The following is a 9,974-nucleotide window of genomic DNA, read 5'->3' as shown; positions in this document are numbered from 1 at the left end:
CACAAACACATGGAGGCTAAACAACACACTACTTAATAACAAAGAGGTCACTGAAGAAATCAAAGAGGAAATCAAAAAATACCTAGAAACAAATGACAATGAAAACACAACGACCCAAAACCTATGGGATGCAGCAAAAGCAGTTCTAAGAGGGAAGTTTATAGCTATACAAGCCTACCTTAAGAAACAAGAAACATCTCAAATAAACAAACTAACCCTACACCTAAAGCAATTAGAGAAAGAAGAACAAAAATCCCCAAAGTTAGCAGAAGGAAAGAAATCATAAAGATCAGATCAGAAATAAAAGAAATGAAGGAAATGATAGCAAAGATCAATAAAATTAAAAGCTGGTTCTTTGAGAAGATAAACACAATTGATAAACCATTAGCCAGACTCATCAAGAAAAAAAGGGAGAAGACTCAAATCAATAGAATTAGAAATGAAAAAGGAGAATAAACAACTGACACTGCAGAAATACAAACGATCATGAGAGATTACTACAAGCAACTCTATGCCAATAAAATGGACAACCTGGGAGAAATGGACAAATTCTTCGAAATGCACAACCTGCCGAGACTGAACCAGGAAGAAATAGAAAATATGAACAGACCAATCACAAGCGCTGAAATTGAAATTGTGATTTAAAATCTTCCAACAAACAAAAGCCCAGGACCAGATGCCTTCACAGGCGAATTCTATCAAACATTTAGAGAAGAGCTAACACCTATCCTTCTCAAACTCTTCCAAAATATAGCAGAGGGAAGAACACTACCAAACTCATTCTACGAGGCCACCATCACTCTGATATCAAAACCAGACAAAGATGTCACGAAGAAAGAAAACTACAGGCCAATATCACTGATGAACATAGATGCAAAAATCCTCAACAAAATACTAGCAAACAGAATCCAACAGCACATTAAAAGGATCATACACTATGATCAAGTGGGGTTTATCCCAGGAATGCAAGGATTCTTCAATATATGCAAATCAATCAACGTGATACACCATATTAATAAATTGAAGGAGAAAAACCATACGATCATCTCAATAGATGCAGAGAAAGCTTTCGACAAAATTCAACACCCATTTATGATAAAAACCCTCCAGAAAGTAGGCATAGAGGGAACTTTCCTCAACATAATAAAGCCCATGTATGACAAAACCACAGCCAACATCGTCCTCAATGGTGAAAAACTGAAACCATGTCAACTAAGATCAGGAACAAGACAAGGTTGCCCACTCTCACCACTATTATTCAACATAGTTTTGGAAATTTCAGCCACAGCAATCAGAGAAGAAAAAGAAATAAAAGGAATCCAAATTGGAAAGGAAGAAGTAAAGCTGTCACTGTTTGCAGATGACATGATACTATACATAGAGAATCCTAAAGATGCTACCAGAAAACTACTAGAGCTAATCAGTGAATTTGGTAAAGTAGCAGGATACAAAATTAATGCACAGAAATCTCTTGCATTCCTATACACTAATGATGAAAAAGCTGAAACTGAAATTAAGAAAACACTGCCATTTACCATTGCAACAAAAAGAATAAAATATCTAGGAATAAACCTACCTAAGGAGACAAAAGACCTGTATGCAGAAAATTATAAGACACTGATGAAAGAAATTAAAGATGATACAAATAGATGGAGAGATATACCATGTTCTTGGATTGGAAGAATCAACATTGTGAAAATGACTCTACTACCCAAAGCAATCTACAGATTCAATGCAATCCCTATCAAACTACCACTGGCATTTTTCACAGAACTAGAACAAAAAACTTCACAATTTGTATGGAAACACAAAAGACCCCAAATAGCCAAAGCAATCTTGAGAAAGAAAAACGGAGCTGGAGGAATCAGGTTCCCTGACTTCAGACTATACTACAAAGCTACAGTAATCAAGACAGTATGGTACTGGCACAAGAACAGAAATATAGATCAATGAAACAGGATAGAAAGCCCAGAGATAAACCCACGCACATATGGTCACTTTATCTTTGATAAAGGAGGCAAGAATATACAGTGGAGAAAAGACAGCCTCTTCAATAAGTGGTGATGGAAAAACTGGACAGCTACTTGTAAAAGAATGAAATTAGAACGCTCCCTAACAGCATACACCAAAATAAACTCAAAATGGATTAAAAACCTAAATGTAAGGCCAGACACTATTAAACTCTTAGAGGAAAACATAGGCAGAACACTCTATGACATAAATCACAGCAAGATCCTTTTTGACCCAGCTCCTAGAGAAATGGAAATAAAAACAAAAACAAACAAATGGGACCTAATGAAACTTCAAAGCTTTTGCACAGCAAAGGAAACCATAAACAAGACGAAAAGACAACCCTCAGAGTGGGAGAAAATATTTGCAAATGAAGCAACTGACAATGGATTAATCTCCAAAACACACAAGCAACTCATGCAGCTCAATACCAAAAAAATAACCTAATCCAAAAATGGGCAGAAGACCTAAATAGACATTTCACCAAAGAAGATATACAGATGGCCAACAAACACATGAAAGAATGCTCAACATTAATCATTAGAGAAATGCAAATCAAAACTAAAATGAGATATCATCTCACACCGGTCAGGATGGCCATCATCAAAAAATCTAGAAACAATAAATGCTGGAGAGGGTGTGGAGAAAAGGGAACCCTCTTGCACTGTTGGTGGGAATGCAAATTGATACAGCCACTATGGAGAACAGTATGGAGGTTCCTTAAAAAGCTAAAAATAGAACTACCATATGACCCAGCAATCCCACTACTGGGCATATACCCAGAGAAAACCATAATTCAAAAAGAGTCATGTACCAAAATGTTCCTTGCAGCTCTATTTACAATAGCCAGGACATGGAAGCAACCTAAAAGTGTCCATCAACAGATGAATGGATAAAGAAGATGTGGCACATATATACAATGGAATATTACTCAGTCATAAAAAGGAACGAAACTGAGTTGTTTGTAGTGAGGTGGATGGACCTAGATACTGTCATACAGAGTGAAGTAAGTCAGAAAGAGAAAAACAAATACCGTATGCTAACACATATATATGGAATCTAAAAAAAAAAAAAAAAAAAAGGTCAGAAGAACCTAGGGGCAAGACGGGAATAAAGACGCAGACCTACTAGAGAATGGACTTGAGGATACAGGGAGGGGGAAGTGTAAGGTGGGACAAAGTGAGAGAGTGACATGGACATGTATACACTACCAAACGTAAAATAGATAGCTAGTGGGAAGCAGCTGCATAGCCCAGGGAGATCAGCTCAGTGATTTGTGCCCGCCTAGAGGGGTGGGGTAGGGAGGGTGGGAGGGAGGGAGATGCAAGAGGGAAGAGATATGGGGACATATGTACATGTATGACTGATTCACTTTGTTATAAAGCAGAAACTGACACACCATTGTAAAGCAATTATACTTTAATAAAGATGTTAAAAAAAATAAAAATAAAAAAATAAACCCAAAGTTAGCAGAGGGAAGAAAAAAATACAAGTTAGAGTAGAGATAAATGATATAGAGAACAGAACAATAGAGAAAATCAATGAAACCAAAAGTTGGTTATTTGAAAGGTTAATAAAATTGATAAACCTTTAGCTAGATTGACTAAGGAAAAAAAGAGAGAAGACAATAAAATCAGAAATGAAAAAAAATAAAAATATAAATAAATAAATGCTTTAAGAAAAATAAATAAATAAAGCTAAAAAAAAAACCCACCAATATATTTTGCCAGGATACATACAAACAAAAGGCTATATAACATTAAAAAATTAGCTTGATTCCCTGAGAATGGCAAATAGGAAAAGAAAAGGAAATCAATAAATCAATCATCAGGAAAGGAAACTTAACTTGGACTTAGACGTTTTTCTGCAGGGGGTGGGATTGGCTTTGGACCTTGCAGGATGGGTAGAGAGACTTGGGAGAGCTAAGGGGTGATCTGAAGCCATGATAGTGGCAAAATGTGGGAGACAGAGCTAGATGGGGCTTGGAGGTGGTACCAAGAGTCTGCCTTGGTCTGAGTGAAAGGACATAGTCCAGAGGGGTTGGGAGTTGCAGCTGGCTATAGAGGGACTCAAGCTCTGGAGATGCCTTGAGGGTCAGCCTCCTCTCTGGCCATTTCATCCCCTCAACTACTGCCAGGACGTGCTGCAGGCACTGAGCCCTTTCCTGCCCTTTACCTGGTATTCAGGCCTCATTCTCTTCTAAAGATCTCCCTTCTAGCACATCCCTGTCCCCTGGATGACGGCATCCGCTGTATTGCCCTGTGATCAGCTCCAGACAGGAGTGTAGGGGAAAGTCCAGGCCTTTTCCCTAGACTGGGGCTTAGCGTCAGGCTAGACCAGGGGCTGGTACATTCATTACTCCCCGCTTCCCCTAATTGTAGACGTCAGCAGCCCCAGCTGGGCCTGTCCTGCTGTGTGGTCACCTGTTCAGCCTGTAGCTTGACCTGGGACAGCCCTGACATCGACCCCTCTACACAGCCAACCACTGCAGATGAAAAGCTGAGGCCCAAGGGGAGCAGAAAGGGGCCCAGAGGAGCAGGTACACTGAGGGGTATTCAGAGGGGAGGAGCCACGCACCCAGGGCTGCTGAACTACCTGGGTGCAAATCCTGACTCCATCAATTACTGGCCGTGTGAGTTTTGGCAAATGACTTAATCTCTTATAGTCTTAGCTCCACATCTTTATAATGAAGGAGAACAGTAGAATAATAATACCTACCACAGAGGGTTACTGTGAGAATTAAATAAGATTATGTATTTAGTGTCTGGCATAAATTAAGTCCTCAATAAATGTTAGCTGCCACTGTTATTATTAGATGTTCTCAGTCCTGGTCCTTGGGCTCCCAGAGCTGGAGCAAGACTACCTACAGCTCAGAAGAAACATCACCCTGGCTGTGGCTCTGGCTCCATTTCGGAGGAGGTATGGGGGTGCGGAGAAAGGGATGGGAAGGGGGTTTGGTGAAAACATGTACTACTTTGTTTTTTTGTGTTTTTTTGGCCACACTGCGTGGCATGTGGGATCTTAGTTCCCAGACCAGGGATGGAACCAGTGACCCCTGCAGTGGAAGCTAGGAGTCTTTACCACTGGACTGCCAGGGAAGTCTCTGTATTTATTTTATATAGTTATGACAAAAAATAAAATATACAGTATTAGAGGAGATAGTCTTTCCTTGTATAATATCGAAATAAACTTTTCACATTTTTAATGACATACTCGAGCATATTTTTTGAATATGCACTTTACATAAGGTTTTATGCCAGAAATGGCTACACACAATTCCTGATCAGGACTTTTTACTCATGATTTCTTCAAAATCTTGATTGTGGTTATTAATGAGAAATGCTTTTTTTCTCAAGTAGGTGGTGGTAAATGGAAAAGGAGAATTTATGGGTTTTTCCCGCCATTAGCCAGAATTTCTATTTCATTCTTGAAATCATTTAAGTCCAGTTGAACTTTTTTTAAAAAATTAATTAATTAATTAATTAATATTTTTGGCTGTGTTGGGTCTTCGTTTCTGTGCGAGGGCTTTCTCTAGTTGCGGCAAGCGGGGGCTACTCTTCATTGCGATGCGCGGGCCTTTCACTGTCCCGGCCTCTCTTGTTGCGGGGGCACAGGCTCCAGACGCGCAGGCTCAGTAGTTGTGGCTCACGGACCTAGTTGTTCCGTGGCATGTGGGATCTTCCCAGACCAGGGCTCGAACCTGTGTCCCCTGCATTGGCAGGCAGATTCTCAACCACTGCGCCACCAGGGAAGCCCCAGTTGAACATTTTAATAGTTTTTAAATGATGATTCTTTCCCTGAAGTTATTCACAAATGTTACTCTACTCCATTAAAATTTTTGTCTTTATGATTCAAAGTATAACAGCAACACTACCAGGGAATAATTTTTTTTTTTTTTTTTTTAAACGTGATGATCCATTTATTTATTTATTTATTTATTTATTTATTTATGGCTGTGTTGGGTCTTCGTTTCTGTGCGAGGGCCCTCTCCAGTTACGGCAAGTGGGGGGCCACTCTTCATCGCGGCGCGCGGGCCTCTCACTATCGCGGCCTCCCCTGCTGTGAGCACAAGCTCCAGACGCGCAGGCTCAGCAACTGCGGCTCACGGGCCTAGCTGCTCCGTGGCACGTGGGATCTTCCCAGACCAGGGCTCGAACCCGTGTCCCCCGCATCGGCAGGCAGACTCTCAACCACTGCGCCACCAGGGAAGCCCTACCAGGGAATAATTTTTAACCTCACTTTTCCAAAGTTGAATTTTTGCTTTGAACCCCCAAAACTCTGTCAGTTCACATTAATCTCTTTTCACATGGTCCTTCCAAATTTCTATAAACTATATTCAGGGACCCAAAAAATCAGCTAATCTCTCCACAAATCTGTCAGGGAAGAATCGTTCATGGAAAAAAACTTTCAATTTTTTAAAAAAATTTATGTATGTATGTATGTATGTATGTATGTATGTATGGCTGTGTTGGGTCTTCGTTGCTGCATGCAGGCTTTCTCTCACTGCAGCGAGCGGGGGCTACTCTTCGTTGTGGTGTGCAGGCTTCTCATTGCAGTGGCTTCTCCTGTTGCGGAGCACAGGCTCTAGGCGCGTGGGCTCAGTAGTTGTGGCTCATGGTCTCTACAGCGCAGGCTCAGTAGTTGTGGCGCACGGACTTAGTTGCTCTGCGGTATGTGGGATCTTCCCGGACCAGGGCTCGAACCCATGTCCCCTGCATTGGCAGACAGATTCTTAACCACTGTGCCACCAGAGAAGTCCCAAAACTTTCAATTTTTATTTTTGCTCACAAACTTTTGAAAATTCTTCCTTTGGATCAGCTCATACACTTATGAAACAGCAGAGAAGGATGTTCTGAGCCCTTGTCTTATACAAAGCTGAAAACAGGTGGGAGGTTAGTATCTTGTATTTAATTAGATTCATCATACTGATAGTACAATTTCCCACGGAAACCAGATCAAAAGGCATACTCTTACAGATGAAGACTCCTCTGTATAAAACAATAAATAAAACAATGTATTACTTGAATCTCAGGTTTTTCAGAACAAGCTCTAGATGCAAAGCCTTTACATCTTCCTATCACTGTGACCTCACTTACTACACAGACTTGTTTCAAAATATTCATAAGGGGCTTCCCTGGTGGCGCAGTGGTTGAGAATCTGCCTGCCAATGCAGGGGACACGGGTTCGAGCCCTGGTCTGGGAAGATCCCACATGCCGCGGAGCAACTGGGCCCGTGAGCCACAACTACTGAGCCTGCGCGACTGGAGCCTGTGCTCCGCAACAAGAGAGGCCGCGACAGTGAGAGGCCCGCGCACCGCGATGAAGAGTGGCCCCCGCTCTCCACAACTAGAGGAAGCCCTCGCACAGAAACGAAGACCCAACACAGCCATAAATAAAGAAATAAATAAAAATTTAAAAAAAAAAAAAAAAAAAAAAAAAATTCATAAAAATGAAATGCATGATCCTGGATTGATTCCTTTTGCTATAAATTATAGGATATTATTAGGATAACTGGTGAAATTTGAATGGGATCTGAGGATTAGGTGGTAGTGATGGATCAACATGAATTTCATGACATTGATGGGTGAATTGTGGTTATGTAGGAAAATGTCCTTGTTTGCAGAAAAGCACACTAAAATATTCAGAAGTGATGGGGCACTAGGTCTGCAACTTGCTCTCAGATGGTTCAGGAAAAAAATTCTCTGTACTGTTCTTGCAACTTCTCTTTGTGATTGCTCCAAAATAAAAAGTAATTCATGAAATATTTGCTGGAGTATTTTAACCTAGAATCATCTGTTTGGCATTGTTGCTTCTCTCAATCATTTTGCATGCAAATCCGACATTTAGGCTGAGGAATGAGGCTTGTGGGGCACCCAAATCCAAATTTGAGATGGTCCTCATGACATAAACAACATTTATGGACATGGAGTTGGTCCTGGAAATATGATGACGTTGCAGCTTTACCCCAAAAGTTGTCCATTATGGTACTGTAGTTAATTTTAAAAATTATTTATTTATTTATTTTGGCCACACTGCGCGGCTTGCAGGATCTTAGTTCCTTGACCGGGGATTGAACCCAGGCCCTCAGCAGTGAAAGTGCTGAGTCCTAACCACTGGACCACCAGGGAATTCCCTTGTGATGGTTAATTTTATGTATCAACCTTCCTGGGCCATAGGGTGCCCAGATATTTGGTCAAACATTATTCTGGGTGTGTCTGTGAGGGTGTTTTTGAATGAGGTTAACATTTAAGTCAGTAGACTGACTAAAGCAGATTGCTCTCTCTGATGTGAGTGGGCCTCATCTAATGCGTAGAAGGCCTGAATAGAACAAAAAGGCTGACCCTCCCAACAGGTAAAAAAGAATTCCTCCTGCCTGACTGCCTTTGAACTGGGACAGCAGCTTTTTTCCTGCCTTCAGACTCAAATGAAACAATGGCTCTTCATGGGTGGGTTGGACTTTGGGCCGTAACTACACCATCGATTCTCTTGGGTCTCCCACTTGCCGACTCACCCTGCAGATCTTGGGGCTCGTTAGCCTCCATAATTGTATGAGCCAATTCCTTATAATAAATCTCTTTATCTATCTATCTACCTATCTATCTATCTACATTCTATTGCTTCTGTTTCTCTGGAGAGCCCTAATACTGATTTTGATACTGAAAGTGGTTCTAGAGGAACAGAATTTTAAGGATGAGTTTCTGAATTGGTTCTGGGGTTTCTGGAATTGGCTTTCTAATCTGATTAGATTTTAGAGACACTAATGACTATCCCAGTAGTAAAGAGAGCACGGATATTCCATGGCATGAACTGCTCATAGAGATACACAAAATATTACCAGTGGATACTCCTAATCAACCACTCGTAAGAAGCAAGGATCTGGGTGACTGTGTATTTTTGAACATGTTTCTTAAATTAATGACTATAATGAGCTTGGCTGGTTGCTCCTAATGTTGCTCTACAAAGTGGGGAAAGTAAAGACCAGCTCAAGGATTTGAATTCCCAGCACAAGAGCCACATAAATGACCTGAAAGCTTCTAGGTGTGCCCTGGAGACCCTTATCTCCTGTAGTAGCAGGGCTGAGATTGCTGAAAATCAAACCCAGAATCTCATCCTGCAACTGGCTGAATTTCAACACAAGTTGAATTCCTGGCCTTACAGGGTGTCCCCTGTTAAAGTGAGAGAGCATGGATGGGGAACGAATAGGATCCTAAAAGTCAGAATGGTGAGCCCAGGTCTCCTTGAGGAACACTGCCAAAAGTTCATACTGTCAATCTTTCTCTCAGCCTTCCCCAAAGGGACCTACAGCCTTTTACCAGGGTAACCGTGCATTGAGTAAAAGGAAATAATCAGATCTTTGGGGGACTACTGGACACTGCCTCTGAACTGACACTGTTTCCAGGAGACCACACTGGTCCACCAGTCAGAGTAGGAGCTTATGGAGGTCAGGGGATCAATGGAGTTTTAGCTCAGCTCTGTCTCACAGGGGGCCTCGTGGATTCCCAAACCCATCTTATGGTTCTTTCCCCAGTCACAGAATGCATACTTGGAGTAGATCTACTCAGCAGCTGGCAGAATCCCTACATTGTTTCCCTGACCTGTGGAGTGAGGGCTATTATGGTGAGAAATTGCAAATGGAAGCCACTAGAACTGTCTCTACCTAGGAAAATAGTAAACTAAATGCAGTACTGCATTCCTGAGGGATTGCAGAGATTAGTGTCACCTTCAAGGACTTGAAAGATGCAGGCGTGGTGATTCCCATCATATCCCCATTCAACTCTCCTATTCAGTCTGTGTGGAAGACAGATGGATCTTGGAGAATGACAGTGGATTATTGCAAGCTTAACCAGGTGGTGACTCCGACTGCAGCTGCTGTACCAGATGTGGTTTCACTGAGCAAATTAACACAGCCCTTGGTACCTGGTATGCAGTTATTCACCTAGCAAATGCTTCTTCTCCATCCCTGT

At 41.5% G+C, this 9,974-nt stretch overlaps 1 non-coding gene across 1 annotated transcript; it reads right to left on the bottom strand.

The window, feature by feature from the left end:
• Positions 1-8,065: 8,065 nt before the first annotated feature.
• Positions 8,066-8,138, bottom strand: TRNAE-UUC (transfer RNA glutamic acid (anticodon UUC)). The gene has a single exon. It is a non-coding gene; the product is annotated as a tRNA-Glu (tRNA).
• Positions 8,139-9,974: the final 1,836 nt, after the last annotated feature.

Source organism: Balaenoptera ricei, chromosome X (genome assembly GCF_028023285.1).
Source record: "Balaenoptera ricei isolate mBalRic1 chromosome X, mBalRic1.hap2, whole genome shotgun sequence".
NCBI lineage: Eukaryota > Metazoa > Chordata > Mammalia > Artiodactyla > Balaenopteridae > Balaenoptera > Balaenoptera ricei.
The sequence above is the reverse complement of the archived record's forward strand: the minus strand, read 5'-3'. Positions and strand labels throughout refer to the sequence as shown.